The sequence below is a fragment of the Pipistrellus kuhlii genome, unplaced genomic scaffold, assembly GCF_014108245.1.
Source record: "Pipistrellus kuhlii isolate mPipKuh1 unplaced genomic scaffold, mPipKuh1.p scaffold_m20_p_2, whole genome shotgun sequence".
NCBI lineage: Eukaryota > Metazoa > Chordata > Mammalia > Chiroptera > Vespertilionidae > Pipistrellus > Pipistrellus kuhlii.
Genome location: NW_023425515.1, coordinates 166,297,935 through 166,314,243, shown reverse-complemented (window position 1 = coordinate 166,314,243; position 16,309 = coordinate 166,297,935). Strand labels below are relative to the sequence as shown.

The 16,309-nt window shown below is 39.2% G+C and overlaps 1 protein-coding gene across 6 annotated transcripts in view; it reads right to left on the bottom strand.

Annotated features, from left to right (window-relative positions):
• The window catches only part of NFYC (nuclear transcription factor Y subunit gamma), a 65,809-nt gene that overhangs the window by 42,827 nt on the left and 6,673 nt on the right, over window positions 1-16,309 (bottom strand). Inside the window, exon 2 of one of the 6 annotated variants that reach the window (XM_036446072.2) lies at window positions 9,068-9,127. The exons of 4 other annotated variants lie outside the window; for them this stretch is intronic. The gene's annotated coding sequence lies outside the window, so the exon portion shown is untranslated. Of the gene's footprint in view, window positions 1-4,732; window positions 4,986-9,067; window positions 9,128-16,309 lie in introns of those variants that run through there. One more of the 6 variants, XM_036446073.2, reaches the window with a different exon arrangement.

Below are 16,309 nucleotides of genomic sequence, written 5' to 3'. Positions count from 1 at the left end.
TGCTAACAAAAACAAAACAAAACAAAACAAAACACAACTAACTGGCATGCAGGTGTTATATTTGTATACCTTCTTCCTTATAATGCGTAAAAGTACCACTTTCTTTGGGACACCTCAGCCAGGTGGGCAACATTAGCTTCCTAGCTGATTCTCAGCTTTCTGAATAAGCAGCTGGCTGAGCAAGAAATCTTCAGATCTCAACGGGATGAGAAGTCTGCTGCCACAGCAGACTTTCTAACCAACAGATTCTACGTGGAGACTTCTAAACCTCTTTCATGGCCCATTTTTCTCTTTGTTCCTTTTGTGTTCAAACAGCAAACCTGTATAGATATATCAAAAGGAAGAGAAATATGGCTGAAACTGGTTTGGCTCAATGGATAGAGCGTCGGCCTGCGGACTGGAAGGTCCCGGTTCGATTCCGGTCAAGGGCATGTACCTTGGTTGTGGGCACATCCCCAGTAGGGGGTGTGCAAGAGGCAGATAATCGATGATTCTCCCTCATCGATATATCTAACTCTCTATCCCTCTCTCTTCCTCTCTGTAAAAATCAATAAAATATATATTTTTTTAAAAGGAAGAGAAATATGAAAAATAAAAAGGTAAAACAACCTAAAGGAATATAAGAAACATGGAATAACTGAGTTGAAGCTAAATCTCTGACCTTACACAAAACAGGCATTAAAAAGCTGAAAGATTGAATCACCTAAGCTACCTGGGCCTCAACTCCCCCATTTTACAAGAAGGGAACTAAACTAAATCCCTTAGTGACTTCCATGAACCTGATTTAAGAATATACAGCCATAGCTAGTTTGGCTCAGTAGATAGAGCACTGGCCCATGAACTGAAGGATCCCAGGTTTGATTCCAGTCAAGGACATGTATCTTGGTTGCAGGCTCGATTCTGAGTCCTGGTTGGGGTGCATGTGGGAAGCAACCAATTAATGTGTCTCTCGCACACTGATGTTTATGTCTCTCTTTCTCTTCCCTCTCTCTCCCCTCCACTCTCTCTAAAAATCAATGGAAAAAATATCCTCAGGTGAGGATTAATAAAATAAATAATATCTCTCTCTCTCTTTCTCTCTCTCTCTCTCTCTCTCACACACACACACACAAACTCTAGGCATATATTATTAAGGCTAGGAATAGGCAAAAATAACTTCATTCATGAAGACCATCTATAAATGATTAGCTTTAAGAATGTTTTTTGGGTAATTGAAGCTTCAAGAAAGTATGTATATGGCTTCGTTAAAGGAGATCTCATCTTATTTTAAGAACAAAAAGCCCACAGTGACCATGACCGCTATTTTCAAACATATACATCCCTGAAACTAGAATTTTATTTAGAGTCCAATGCCAATATTGCCAGGCCTTATTCTGTCTGAATATGAATTCTTTCAATGTACAGAAAGGAGGTAGATATCAATGTTGACTGACCATGACTGAAAGGAAGTGACTTAATAGGACAGGAAATAAAATAGATCACAAAATATCCACCCCACTCCAAGGAGAAAAGAAAAATCCTAAAAATAGGGACAGCAGGGATGTGAAATGAGCAAGAACCAGATTCCTCCCCATGGGTTTCCACCATTTATTTTGAAAATGTATCTCACAGTGAGCATCAATTGTGTGACATTTATGCTAATGTTTATATTTTGGTGAAAGACCTATTTTTTTAGAAGTCTTTACCCCAACATTTATTTGCTTGCTACTACTGTGCAAGCTATTAACTGTCTTCCAAGCTTGAAAACAGACAGAAAGAAGATCATATGACCACAAAGCAAACAAAAAAATGGCCCCAGGTTTACTTTATAAATATTTGGTACGTAAACTAAAAATGTAACTTCTGATGGTAAACAGCTGCAACTATTACACCATACCTGAATTATAATGCAAATCTCATTATATTGAAACCGGTTTCCATATTTTATCTGAGAGATTCCAAAATTTACTAAGGGTTTCTAAAAAACCAGCATTCCCATATCATCTTATTCTAAGGCCTATAATTTCTGAGAAAGAGGTTAAAATTATTTCATAGGAATCTTGGTAAGGGAAGGTTTGATGGTCTCAGTGCATTACATAGAGTCATGTAAACATAAATAGGAATATGCAAGTGAAGGCATGTAGAATCAGTTTAAAAGAAATGTGTCGGGTTTAAATAAAATCCTCTGTAAACATGTTAAAATACTGGCATTTCCCCCCCTTTGATACCACACCTATCTTCATAAGCACTATCTCCTAATAGTTTGAATTAGTAACAACTAAGATTATGTAGCACTTCACAATTTGCAAAGCACTATGACATACATGATCTCATTTGAGACTCACCACTAAATAGGAAGGTGCTATTTTTAGGACCCGTTTTTACATGTGAGGAAGCTGACACTAAATGGCTGACTTGTCCAAACTCATAAAGCTGGTGACAGCTGTGGAGGGACTTGGATACAAGTCTCCTGACTTTAAATAGTCTGTTTTTGCTACTGCACCATGCTGCCTCAAATACTATAATCAGAGTAAATAAATGCCCAAATCTCAGACCCTGTCTAAGCCTCCCCACCCACCCACACACAACCACCCCTAGTCTAAGTTACAGTTAGTTATAGAAGGTCTTTGCTCCTTGTGGAAGTTGAGTTTTAATTTATCTGGGAAATACTATCTAGTTAAAGTATAAATGCAGAGATCATATAAACACTATTAACATCCACTGGAAAATATCCTAGTGACCAGGGATTTTGCACAGGCATGCCTATATGCACCTTCCAGGTAGTAGGTCAGATTCTCAGAGTCCATGACCCTAACTAAGAAGGTTAAGAATCCAGGCTAGAGAGTGATAGATATCTCTCCAAGAACTGAAACCCACAAAGTTCTTATTATAAAGAGTTTTATTTAGGCCTCATACTTTGCCCCACTTACCTTCTGTATCCCCTGCTCCAGGGCCAATAAAGTCAATCAGTATCTACAATTGTTTTTTTAAATTATATATAAAACCTAAAGCAACTGATAACTTGTAAATAAATGAATTGTAAAAAAATTAATTAAAATTAGTTATGTTAAAATGTAGTCCTTAATCATACTTTCTCTAATGACATAACTTCCCAGAATGACTGTTTTCTTACCATAAGCATTCCAATTCCCAAAAGAAGTTTGACAAATATTACTTTGAACTCCTGAAATACCATTCTTCACCAAGAACCCTCTAAATTACACAGAAGACAAGGTAGCACGCAAGGAATTCTGAATCTGTTAGGCAGTTCCCTCTACAATCATACCAAAAGGATTTAGAATTTTTTTGCTGGGGGGAGGGAATGGATAAGAGTGGGAGAGAATGAATACAGCCCTATTGTCTTACTGCTTGAAAACTCCTAATTTGAATCTATAACATATTCCTACTAACCACTCAACTTGAACATCACAAGTACAGTCTCTTCTCATCTTAAATAGAGCTTTTTCAGTCCAAATCTGTATAAACAAACTTTGTCCTTCAATCTTTCAACTCCTCGGCAGTTTCTCAAGGTCACTTTTGCGAGCAACAACAGAAGCCTGCATCTAGCAACTTTGACTGCTATACCACTCCAATTGTAAGAGTCCAAAATCTATTCCCTTATCGATCCTCTCGGGTAAATCCTTTACTTAAGGAGAAGGCAAATCAACACCCTCCAAACTTCTCTAAGAGGGCCTACTCCCTACCCAGAGACAGTGCTGCAAGCTGCCACACTGCTCCACAGAGTCTGCTGCAGAAATGTTCCAATGACCTTCATTCCATTCTTGCAAATAAAGAGAAAACGAAGAATTGCTCTTTAAAATCAAGTGCATCACAGATCTTTAGTACATGGGATGGAAGATTTCACTATTCACAGGAACTGGCTCATTATTGATTAGCAACCTGCATTAGCTTCATAGGCTAAAGAGGAAAAAAATATTTCAAGGGCAAAAGACAAGAGTGTGCCTATACTCTTAACTTTCCTATTCACAAAATGCAGGTAAATTAGGACTTAAATATTTCAAATAGAAAATTAAAAGAATTTTGCTCACATCATTTTAAAGACCTAAATCAACACCTGATAAAATGTGTGAAATTGGTGGAAAAAAGATTTGCTCTCATCACTGACAGTATAGTGGAGAAGTATGCTTCTAACGAGCATTCTATGTTAAAATGCGCATTTTAAAACAAAGATTGTTACTTAACTAATTGGTACTTATGACTCTAGAAGCACAGACAGGTAAATCAAGAAAGTTATGCGAGAATTTCACATTGGCATGTGGCCTTTACCATTAGAACTTGCATCAGTGCAAATCATATTTTAACACAAATTGAGAATAGCAATAGTGTTGCTTCCGCCTCTGAAAATACAGATGTCAATAAAGTGCATGGAAATAGAAAAAGTCTTACAATAACTCAGCTTATTCTGTAGAAAAGCTTCAGTGCACTTGAACAAAGGAAAATTATTTGGAAAACAGTTAAGTTTACCCAATGCAAAAAGAAAGTGCTTTGCTTCTATATGCCCCTGAAAAAAATTATTAGCCTTTTTTCATGTACCTGATCTTGTTGCTCAACTAGGAAAAGAAATCCTAGTTGAAGGGCATGCAAAATCTAAACAGAGTAAGGTATTCTAGGTGCACCAAAAGGTATGCATGGAATGTAAAGTGGCCATTTTCTGAAACAGTGCAACTTGTCTACACTCTCTGAAGCTAAACAGTTTCTACCATTTTAACACAGAACAAAGAATTAAACTTACCGGGAACTGCATTAATTTTACATGTAGTTATTTATATCTCCTCGGACAGGGAGAATTTAAGTCACTCCTATCCCTCCCCCCGAAAAGGACGGAGGAAACAAAAGGCAGCAGGAGATGCAGAAACCTGAGTCTGGAATGTCCACTCCAGTGAAAACCCGAACAGCTGTCCCCCCACCCCCCAGCAAACTATTCGCCATTTTTCTTTGTCTTTCAGCTGACCCCTGCCTCAGTGAAAAACTCCGAGGCTCCAATGAAGCCCTGCAGCCTCCTTCCACTTTAACAGTCAAAGGCATTCAATCTAGCATGCTATTTGACACCAAACCTTGCCTCCACAGTGGTCCCATTGGCTGAACTGTTTTATTGGCTAAGAACACAAAGCCATGATTGGCTGTTCACGTCATCAGTTACCTCCTTTGCACACTTCCTGTTTTAAAGTTACCTTGAGAAGCAGAACAGGGGTCAGATCCAGACTTCAAACTACTGGGAACTTAAAGCTTGGAAATCCCTAGCAAATGCACACAGCAGATGCAGTAGGGCCTCAAGTGCTTCCAAAACAGAGAATACTGCAAATTTAGAATTGTTTTTAAATTCACACGAAAGGGTTGTTACAGTTACCACCCAAAGGATTTCTTATTGGCTGTCAGAGTTCCATTTAAAAATTTAAGGTAATTTAACTGCTTCTGATTGGCCATCAAAGATGTCTGTAAGATATTGCTACAGTATCGTATGGCAGTAAACTAGAGAAGAAATGTGCACAAGATTGGAAAGTTGTGACTTAACTATCTTCAGTTTTCTTTTGAACATTAACAGAAGAAAAAAAAATTGGGTGGGGTACTCAAACAGCTCCAAAGAAAACACAGTTTCTTTAACAGTAACAGAGTGGTATCAATAGCCATACAATGGTTTTCAGGATTTCCTTTTTTCTTTTTAATGACCTCAGAGGAAGAGAGAGGGAAACATAGAAACACCAAGGATGAGGGAGAATCATTAATCGGCTGCCTCCTGCACACTGCTCCCTCCCATCTGTCATCTTGTCCACAGTTATTTTAAAAGCACATATTAATACCATGGCAAATCACTTTATTTTGAAACATAAACTAATCTAAATAGGAAAATTCTGGAGCAATGTATGTAGTGACGGAAACAGTGGCATTTCCAAAAAGTCTACCAGGAACCCAAGAGGGAAATATAATGATAAAGGTGGGAAGAGGGAAAGGCAAAGAAGATTGAACATTAGTGAGTATAATGATATAGCTTGATGAATTAACGAATTTATTTAGATTAACTGAACTATTTAGAGTGGTCAGTCACAAAATGTTGCTGATTAGTTTTTAATATTACACAGTTTGATCCTGACTAGGTAGCTCAGTTGGTTAGAGCGCCATCCTGATATATGCCAAAGCTTCAGGTTTGATCTCCGGTCAGGGCACATACAAGAACCAACCAATGATTCATAAATTAAGTGGAACAATAAACTGATGTTTCTCTCTCAAAACCAATCAATAAAAAAATACATTACAGTGATTTTCAACGCTTTTCATTTCATAGCTAGATCTCTAACCAACAGATTAAATTCAATGTCAGATTTCTGATTTTTAAATTAATGAAGTTGTGTATAATGGTTTATGCTATCCGTACATACATTTGATACCTGAGCATTTCCTTGATTGTGTCCTGAAGTGCCCCATGTTTTAGTAAGCAGTGTGGTGCAGGGGAAAGGGTCCTGCATAGGTGGGACCTAAGTTTGCATCCTAGATATATGGCTAGGGACCATATATTCTAGATATATGGCTAAGGTTCAGAGTTAACTCTTTACCTATAAAGAGTAGGCTCTACAGCAGTGGTAGAACCTGAGAACCGCTAGCAGGGTCACCTAAGACCATGGGAAAACACAGATATTTACATTACGATTCATAACAGTTGCAAAATTACAGTTATGAAGTAGCAACGAAAATAATTTTATGGTTGGAGGTCACCACAACATGAGGAACTGCATTAAAGGGTCATGGCATTAAAAAGGTTGAGAACCACTGCCTTAGGTAATAGTGAGATGTTTCTGTTTGAATATTCTATAAAAAAGAAAAACAAAGATATGTTAACTGATTTTCACCATATTAGGATGCTCCTCTTAAAACCTAAACAGTTGGACCCAAAATCTGTAAATAAATCTTCAACCAACACTGGTAAACTTTAGGACCCCAGAATGTCTTCAGTAACAACAATATTGCAGGTTAATTTGCATATGCACTCCTGATTGGCTAATGGGCATCACAAAGGTATGGTCAATTTGCATCTTACTCTTTTATTAGTGTAGATTAGGAGTCTTTAATTAGTAGCAAATCACATTTGTAACTTATAAGGACTTGAAATAACTAACAACTAAACCATTACAAGTAGTGTACACTAAAATATCAAGGGACAGCAGGCCCTGGCCAAATAACTAGTTGATTAGAATGTCATCCTGATACACCAAAGTTGTGGGTTCAATCCCTAGTCAGGATATATATATAAGAATCAACCAATGAATGCACAAATAACTGGAACAAATTGATGTTTCTCTCCCTCCCTTCCTCTGTTAAAAAAAAAAAATTATCAGTAAAAAAATATTAAGGGATTACATGGCAATTTCACTATCGCATCTAAACAATAGTTTAGTTATGCTAACAGACTGTGTTGTGGGGTGATTTCTGAAGCTACACAGAGTTGCAGGTATTGCAGTTCTTTTCTCAAAAGTTTAGATCACAGATTCTGCATAACTACCAGCCTGGGAAGAGAAAGCGGAAGGTTAACAGGCCAGTTGTGTGCCTTATACACACCACACCCACTTTTAAACACTTTTAAACCCAAAACAGTGGTGCTTTAAGAAAGGCAGCTCTAAGAAAGCAAAGAAGCTCACTTGAGAAGTGGGAGGCAGAATTAGTAAGACATTTTTACATCACTGATTATTAATCAGTGTCACTATGGCAAAAATAACACTTGGGAGTCAGGCAGAGCTGGATTCAAATTTTGATTCCTCTACTTATGAATTAACTAGGGGCCCAGTGCACAAATTCGTGCACCTTGAAAGGAACTGTGAGCTGCGAGGTGGGCACAGGGGCAGGTCTCAGCCCATCCTCCACACCCTAGCCCGTCCCCTCCCACCACGGCCCCTAGTCCCGTCTGCCAGCACCTGCCACCGTCACTCCCATGCGCTGATGGCAGAGCAACTGGGGTCAGCACCAGCAGAGGATGCAAGCAGGGCTGATGCCTGCCATGATTTGAACGTGCCCTCTGGTGGTCAACGCACATCATAGCAACTGGTTGTTCAGTTGTTGGTTGTTCCATCATTCAGTCTATTAGCATATTAGGGTTTTAGATAGATAGATAGATAGATAGATAGATAGATAGATAGATAGATAGATTGTATGACGTTGGACCAACTTTGAGCCTCAGTTTCCTAATCTGTAATATTTGGATACTCCCATCTATATCACAGAGCCATGGTAGGAATTAAGAGAGCTAATAATATATGTAAAGTATACAGTACTAAATAAGCAATGAAAAAAACAAAAAGTGCTGTAGTCATCCGATCCAAATTCCTTGTTTTACACAGGACTTAAGGTCCTAAAGCTACTATGAGGGAGTGTCTCTCTTTCATCTCCAGCATACTCTGCAACCCTGCAAAAAGCAACTCCTGAGCAATAAAGGGCAGTGTGTGAGGACTACTAGCTGCTATTAAAAATCTTCCCCAGTTTTTATGTCAGAAATTCATGCCTTTCACTATCAATTCTGGCCTAGGTATGCCTAGTGTTTCAAAAGCCTACCCTTTGACTCTGCTTTTGATGTACCAGATTAAACCAAGCATTTATGTTGATATTTTGTGAAGGTCTTTTTTTTTTAAATATATTTTATTGATTTTTTACAGAGAGGAAGGGAGAGAGATAGAGAGCTAGAAACGTCGATGAGAGAGAAACATCGACCAGCTGCCTCCTGCACACCCCCTACCGGGGATGTGCCCGCAACCAATGTATAATACATGCCCTTGACCGGAATTGAACCTGGGACCTTTCAGTCCGCAGACCGACGCTCTACCACTGAGCCAAACCGGTTTCGGCTTGTGAAGGTCTTTGGCATAGTTTTTATTAGTTCTTGGCAGTTCTCAAAAAACAAACAACACGCACTTCAACCCCTATTTCTCATCAACAGTCACCTTAGTAGGATTCAAGTCGCTAGTGGGAAGAGAACTCAAATTATCCTAGAATTCCCACTTGGCAGGCTGATCTATTTGCTTACTCTAGCTTTCCCTTCTCTGGCCTGCACAAAAAGCCTCCTGGTATCTCTGGGATTCCCCCTTACAGTCTTCCCTGGTCCTGGATCTTGGCAGCCCTTTATACCAGTTAAGTACACTGTCTTGCCCTAAAATAACCAGATCACTATGAGACAAAACCAGTGTCTCTGGTTAAATGATTCAAGCTTTAATGCTCTCAAAGAAGGCAGAGTGGGAACTGATGCTCTTAACCAGAAATTTGATTTTAAATCATAGCTACCTATACTTACTAGCTGTATGATCTTGGCCAAGATACTTAACCATCTCTGAGCTCAGTTCTTCATGTGTAGAGAGGAAAAACATAACACCAACTCACAAAAGTGTTGAGACTCAGATAAGCACTCAGCATTAATACCTGGTATGTTACATAATTAAAATCTAATTATATATTTGTCTATAGCACTTATCACATATTATAATTACTTTTTACCATTTCTCTTTTACCAGAGAAGGGCTTTCTGAAGGCAACGACTGTGTCATTTATATTCACATACATCCCCAGTGCTCAGAAGATATATAAATCAAACCTAGCCTTAACCATAGTGTCAATGAAATAATAGGGAGTGGGGAGTGATGAGGAATTCAGAAAACTGGAGAGTGCTTGTCCCATCTAAAGGGGCAACTACTACTCAGCTCCAACTGACAAGGGCCATGGAACAATGCTGGTCCACTGCAGTAAGAGTTTCAGACAGAATAGAAGAAGTAAAAGCCAGAGATCCTGGACACAAAAAGTAGATGCTAAACAGCTCTTGAGCTGGCATCCTGAGGAATGGCTGAAGGACCAAAGTTATGGCAGAAGTTGGTCCCAACCACCATGCTAATTCCTGCCAAAACCAGGGTCTTGCTTAGTACTCCAGATGATCTTATCTCAGAGGTTATACTGTTATCAGAGCAGAAGCAAAAATAGCAGCGAAGAAACTGGGCTCTTCAGTGGCCTGAACATTTTATTGATGGTAACCTTGACTAACCCCCTTGAGACTTAATAAGTAAACCTGGGGGCCCCAGGAAATATCAAAGAGAACCTCTAGAGAAAATGAACTTTTCATATATGGGGATGAGGACACAAAGCCATATTCATTTGAATGTTAAAATATGTGTATGCATTATATGTTAATGAGACAGATGTATATAGCTATTTGTTTTGAACTGATGTTGTTACAGGTTAGGAGGATGAGGTATATTTTTTTACAAATACCTTTAATCCAACCACCCAGAATCAAGCATTGTTAGTATTTTAGGTTATATACCTCTAGAGATTTTCTTTTCTTATGCAAATAAGATATAAGGCAGTCTCCTGCTATATTAGAAAATACTTTACAAATTATTTTGTAACCTTTTTTCACTTAAATTAATGTGAATAACTTGCCATATCAAGTATAGATCTTCATCATTTATGATTAAAACTAGAGGCCCGATGCACAAACATCATACAAAAATGGGCCTTCCTCCGCCTGGCTGCCGGCAGCACCTTCGCACTGGCTGGAGCTGCTTTTCTGCTCCAGCCCAGAGCTGCCTTCCCGCCTTCCCATGCTGCCCAGAATGGCTGGGGTACTGCAGAACGCCAGCACCATTGCCATAGCAACAACACAAATGTCCAGCCACACCCCCAGCTGTTCAGCACCTGTTTATGCAAATTAACCCACCATCTTTGTTGGGTTGATTTGCATACTCACTTCTGATTGGCTGGTGGCATCACGAAGGTACGACCAATTAGCATGTTACTTTTTTATTAGGTAGATGTATTCCACTGAAGGACGTGTCATAATTTTTAACCAGTTCCATATTAATAATTGCAATATTTTCCATTTTAAATATTGTCAATAGCATCACGGAGAACATCCATTATACCCATTACTTGTACCACTACCCTCATTATCTCTTTCAGAACCATTACAACTTAGGTTCAAATTTTAAAAAAATTATAGGCAAGCCAAAGAAAATTGAGGACTGTCAGATTGGAACTTCTGACCCATATTTTCACCTTGCTTGGTCCTAAACAACTATTTGCTATTTCCCCAATCAAATCCACCTTTAAGGTTTAAAAAAAAAAAGTGTTGACACGTTTTCATAAGAATCAGAAAAAGGTCTGAAGACGATCCTCAAACATTTTGAAAAATGACATCATTAGAATAAGGAACCAACCTAACGATGGTGCTCAGTAAATGTTTACTCTATAAATGAATGAATAAACTAATAAATGAGACCTTAAGTGGATTACAAATTAGGAATTATTTGCTTTTAGAAAAATAAATTATAGTCTCCAAAGCATAAATTAAGACCAGTGGATGGAAAATTATTCTAGAGGGACCTATTTCAGCCCTCAAAAACTATTCAAATATGGCACAAGCTGCCTCAGAAGCTATGGGTAGGGTTGTTAGCATAGGCTGTTGGAACACTTGACAGAAATATATAAAGACAAGATGAAAAAGAGCAGCCATGTGGAGAAGCAAGAAAAATAAATAAGCCAAGTCTTTGCAATTAGACAAATCTGTATTCTATCCTTCCTCGCCTCCTTTTAGTTGAGTAACCTTGGGCTAGTTACTTAACCTCACAAAGGCCAATTTTCTAAAGCATCAAACATCTTGCAAGGTTGTGAGGATTAGGATACTTTCATTCATTCAATAAATCCTATCTAATATGAGGATAATATGCAAATTAACCATCACTGTCACAAAGATGGCAGCACCCATAGCCACAAGATGGTGGCACCCAGTCCTCTCAGCCCCTCCAGAGTCCTCCGGAAAGGGTGGCTGCTGAGAGCGGGCAGTGTGAGTGGCCTGGCGGAATGCTTGCTTTGTCATCATGATGACAAGACAAGTGTTCCACACCCAGCCGCAGATGGGCCTCTGGGCCTCAGAGAGCCTCTTGGCAGTGAGCGCAGAGTGGCCTGGCCGCGCAGAGAGCTACTGTCGCACAGATTCATGTGCAGTACTTATATATGAAGGCACTGTGCTAAGATCTATGGATCCTAAATAAGACGCAACACCTATTCTCAAAGAGATTAAAGTCTATTATAATTGGAAAATTAAAATAGATAATTACAGCATCACTTGTTAAGAGTTACAATAGGGTCAAATGCACAGTTTATATTAGACCTAATCCAGGATCTAACTCAATTTCAGGATGGTCAGAGAGGCTTCTTGTAAGATATAAAATCTAAGGATAGGAACCTACTGAGATAAATAAGCAAACTGCATGTAAATACACAAGCCTGGGGCTGACAGAACATTATATTCCTGAAAGGGCTATACTTTAGTATGGCAGCAGCCCAGGGGCAAGAGGCTAGAAATTAGAAAAGTAAACAGAGATGGAAAAATCTAAGATTCTGAGGATAATGGTGAGCTACTGAAGAGTTTTAAGCACAATTAGAATTACCCTTTTCAAAGATCATTTTGGGTACAGTGTGGAGAAGACAAGGTGGGAGGATGGCAGCATTATATAGACAGAAGGGAAAACAGGACACTCCAATTATCTAGTTACAGGGAAAATGCAGTAGTGGAGATATTAAAAAGCAGGAGAATGGAAAACATTAAGGTAAAAAAATCTTTAAAATTCATGGTTAATAAAAGCATATAGAATAACAAACTGTGTCTGATAAACAGCAAGTACTCCTAAAAATGGTAGCTGCTACTATTATCAGTTATTAGAGGCCCAGTGTATGAAATTGGTGCACTGGGGGGGCCCGAGCATACCTATTGGAGCGCACTGACCACCAGGGGGAAGCTCCTGTGTTTAGCACCTGCCCCCTTGTGGTCAGTGCGCATCATAGCAACCAGTTGATTTGCATGTTAGCCTTTTATTATATAGGACTAGAGGCCCAGCACACGAAATTCATGCACAGTGAGGGGGGGTCCCTCAGCCTGGCCTGCACTCTCTTCATCCAGGACCCCTCAGGGGATGTCCGACTGCCAATTTAGGCCCAATCCCACAATCAGACATCCCTCTCGCAATCCAGGACCACTAGCTCCTAACTACTCGCCTACCTGCCTGATTGCCCCTAATAACTTTGCCTGCCTGCCTGATGGCCCCTAACCACCTCTGCCTACTAGCCTGATCACCCCTAACTGCCTCTGCCTGCCTGCCAGCCTGACTGCCCCCAACTGCCCACTGCCACCCCCCCCCCCAGCCTGATCGCCCCCAACTGCTCCCCCTGCCAGTCTGATCACCCTCAAACCGACCCCCCAGCCCCCCGCCGGCCTGATTGCCAACTTCCCTCCCACTGGCCTAATCGCCCCCAACTGCCCTCCCTCCCCCACCCCCCGCCAGCCTGATCGCCCCCAACTACCCCCCGCCAGCCAACCTGATCACCGACCTACCCCCGTCAGCCTGATCGCCCCTAACTGCTCTCCCTTGCAGGACTGATCTCCCCTAACTGCCTCTGTCTCGGCCCTGCCTCCATGGCTTTGTCTGGAAGGTCTCTGGAAGGTCTCCTGGTCTAATTATCGTATTACTCTTTTAAGAGTATAAATAGGATTGGCAATTGGATTAGATAACCTTTGGAATTACATTCATCCCTAAGTCTGTGTTACTTTAAACATCTTTTTTAATTATTATTTCAGAGAGTAAAGGAATGGGGAGAGACAGAAACATCAATGATGAGAGAGAATCAACCGGCTGCCTCCTACACAACCCCTACTGGGGATCAAATCTTCAATTCGGGCATGTGCCCTTGACCTACCGGGAACCCTTCAGTCCGCAGGCCAACACTCTATTCACTGAGCCAAACTAGCTAGGACAGTCTGTGTTACCTTAGAGACATATCTTACATGTTCACAGAAAAGTCCTTTCCCAATACTGGTCAAGCTATCCTATTAAAAAAGGATTCCTTTTTTTTTTTTTTTTTTTTTTAATTCACCAACTCACTACGCCAGAACTGCTTAACTGGGCTCCACTACACACACCAGTCATAACATGAAATGCTTATTAGGCATTCTCAACAAATAAGATTCTATGGCCAAATAAGTTTGAGAAATACTACATAATGTATCCTTTCTTCTTTTGAAGGATCATAAGGCTCATGAGTACAAATACTCTGAATACTAATTCTGCAGTAAAGAAATGCATCTCACTTTGGCCATTATTTTGTCAAGAATCCTTTTTTCATCCTCAGAGGATACTTATTCACATTGTATAAGAACTAATAATGTTCAATTAAACAGCCTGGAAAATGCTGCTCTAAGCCAACTTACAAATTGTAGTGGAATGAAAAGATTAAAGGTGACTCTATTCTCACCATGTTCCAGGAGGGTTAGTTTAACACGCATAATGGCATTTACCTTTTTTATTTAATCCTACTGAAAATAGCATTAAATATCACCATAAATAGCAATCTCCTGCCTCCCAAATTATTGCCAACCAAGTATGTTTTGCTTCTTTAAAAGCCCCTAACTTTGTCATCTGATAATGAGCAAATTCTAAACTACTTACCTTCCCATTACAGTATTAATTTTTAAGACAGTCAAAAAGGACAAAAATGTTCAACCGTGCAAATAGTTTGTACATTTTTTTCCCCTCTTAAATGAGCAGATAGTACCCCTGATGAAGAGATGTGTTTTCTTAATTCTGGGTAAAAAAAAAAAATCTCACTTCAGCCCTAACTGGTTTGGCTCAGTGGATAGAGCATCAGCCTGAGGACTGAAGGGTCCCAGGTTTGATTCCTATCAAGAGCATGTACCTTGGTTGCGGGCACATGCCCAGTAGGGGGTGTGCAGGAGACAACTGATCAATGCTTCTCTCTCATCAATGTTTCTAACTCTATATCCCTCTTCCCTTCCTCTCTGTAAAAAAAAAAATCAATAAAATATACATATTTTTAGAATCTCACTTCATATTGATCACTGGATAATTTGCAGCTCCTCAGGACAGGTTTAACAGTAATTAGAAATGTGAAAACCTTCAGTCCCTCTAATAGATTTTAACCAATGAAATTATACAAAATATTCTATATTTCAATGTAGGTCCTATGAGTCCCAGAACCATTTACTGAATAAGCATTGCTCAAGTTCACTATTTATAGATCATATCCATGAGTGTATTTAGAATAATTCTTGAGCCTTATTTATAGCGACATACTGTTGATTTTAAAAAGTATTTATTTATATGATACCTTATATGCCTTGGACATGCAGATTTGAAGCTTTGATTTAAACCTATTCTATTGGAAACATTCAAATGCAAAGGTTAAATTAGTCCCTCTCTCTAAACTGAAGTTTATCCATTAGAAAGCTTTCCTGTATAAAAGAAAAAACACTGGATTTAGAAGTAACCTGTCTACAAACATAAAAAGAACTTCAACCAAATTGAAAATATAACTTGAATACTGATAATGAGTACAGGTAGTGCCTCACTGCTATCAGGTACATCACTACTAAAACATGGGAGATATGTGGGAAGGGTACAAATATTGCAACCTAGCAAAAACTTCTGCAGGCAGAGAGATTTTTTTTCTGAACCATTCCACAATGTTGCCTTCCTGCTTACATCAACGAAAATATTACCCAGGTAACTATAAAACAAACTTACAGTCCTAACTTAGACCACTATTTCTACTTTTAAAAAATTTTTTAATGAAAATTTCTTTCTGGACAGAAGGATAAAACTTGTTTTTATGATTTTAATAAGGATTGCTACTTATAAATATGAAAGATTTCATCTCATCAGAATCATTACTACTTGGCAACTGGGGATTAACAGAGGTAATCAGGAGACAATTTAACCCTAAAACAAACTCCTAAACCAAACAACAGCACAACTAAATTAAGTTATTTCTTTCATGTGAAGTGATTGCTCCCCCCATGTAGAAATCTTATTGCACAAAATAGAATAGATAATTACAAAAGACTCCTCCATCAAGGGATGCAATTGAACAGATTTTATACTATTCTAAAAAGAAGGGTCTACTCAGTGACAGTCGCCTATTATATGCTATTGTATTCATTTCTCAGAATTACTCTGTAAGATAGCTTTTATTACCACTACCTTCCACAGTAATAAACTAAAGCTCAGACAGGTTAAGAATCTGACCACCAAGCCCTAACCAGTTTGGCTCAGTGGATAGAGCCTTGGCCTGTGGACTGAAAGGTCCTGGGTTCGATTCCGGTCAAGGGCATGTACCTTGGTTGTGGGCACACCCCCAATAGGAGGTGTGCAGGGGGGCAGCTGATCGATGTTTCTCTCTATCCCACTCCTTCCTGTTAAAAATAAATAAAGTATATTTAAAAAAAAAAAAAAAGAATCTGACCACCAGCTAACACAGAAGGTAAATGATTGCA